Raw genomic sequence first — 1398 nt, 5'->3', positions numbered from 1 at the left:
ATGAATATAGTTTTTATAGTTAGATAACCCTTATCTCTACCTTCTTCAAAATTATATTGTGTATTCTTGACCCTTACATTTTTTGATATTGGTTTCATTGTGATGATTTATAAAATTGTACTTAGAATTGAACTGAGTATAGATTAACCTATGCAGACTGAGATGTTTTTAACATAGAATTTTTGTACTCATGATAATGCTCTTTCCCTCTATTGGTTAGTTACTACTATCATCATTATTATACTTTCTGTTGCTGGTTTATAGTAATTCAATATCATTTTTGATTTGTTTTGTTTTTAACTGGATCATTTGGCAACAGCCCAAAAGCCTGCTACACAAATTATAAAAGAGCTGTAACACTTCAATATCATATATATATATATATATATATATATATATATATATATATATATCCAGAAATGCAGTAATATGTGATAAATTAAAAAAACAACAACTTTTTATTAGTGCATTTTAGTTACACCCAATAGCAGGGTTCATGTAAACATATTCATAAACACATAGTTTGCTACATTTCAATCCTCCATACTACTTCTTTCCCTCTACTGGTCTCCACCCCTGATCCCCCTCCTCCACCCTATTGGTCTCACTTCTGTGTATTTATTTTAGTTGTTGTATTATAACTGAATATACATAAAATTGAAATGCATTGTGATATAATCATATCTGCACATAATTTGATCAATTTTATCCTCTAGTTCTTACCCTTCCCTGCATCTCCTCCCTCCCACTTTAACTCTACTGGTTTCTCTTCTTTTTTCAGGAGATTTCTCCCTTTTTACTCTTTTTTCCCCCTGTAGCTCCAAGTTATGAGAGGAAACATTTGATCCTTGACTTTTTCAGTCTGACTTATTTCATTTAGCATAATATTCTCCAGTTCTGTTGATTACCAGAAAACGACAGAATTTCATTCTTTATGAGTAAATAGAAAGCCATCGTGTCTGAGTAGGTGTTCTATTTCATTTATATCATTTGCAAATATGGAAATATATTTTTTATTTCCCAATACTTACAAACTAGAACTTTCTGATACAACATTAAACAGAATTGTGACAGTGAAATTCCTTTTTTCTTTTGGTGTTAATTCTAATTTAAAAGACACAATTAAAAATAATAGGAGTTAGAAATTTCTTGACTTTTTTTATAGTAGGAATTGAACCTAGTTGTTTTAGTCAGCTTTTAAATAACTGTGACAAAAAGATCTGACAAGAACTGCCACAGCCCGGCTGGCTGGGCAAACTAACAGGGAGTGACAAGGAACTTGTGTAGATTGATACAGCAGGAGTGGGAGCCCTTTATTGTAGGACAGGAGGGGTATATATACTTTCCACACAGTTTATCTTAATTAACATAAACTAGATACAGCAGTCAACCAATAAG

The 1398-nt window shown here is 31.5% G+C and overlaps 1 non-coding gene across 1 annotated transcript; it reads right to left on the bottom strand.

Annotated features, from left to right (window-relative positions):
- Positions 1-299: 299 nt before the first annotated feature.
- LOC114086669 (U7 small nuclear RNA) lies at positions 300-362 on the bottom strand. Its single transcript, XR_003581669.2, has one exon. It is a non-coding gene; the product is annotated as a U7 small nuclear RNA (small nuclear RNA).
- Between the last annotated feature and the right edge of the window lie 1036 nt (positions 363-1398).

Source organism: Marmota flaviventris, chromosome 5 (genome assembly GCF_047511675.1).
Source record: "Marmota flaviventris isolate mMarFla1 chromosome 5, mMarFla1.hap1, whole genome shotgun sequence".
Taxonomy (NCBI): Eukaryota; Metazoa; Chordata; class Mammalia; order Rodentia; family Sciuridae; genus Marmota; species Marmota flaviventris.
The sequence above is the reverse complement of the archived record's forward strand: the minus strand, read 5'-3'. Positions and strand labels throughout refer to the sequence as shown.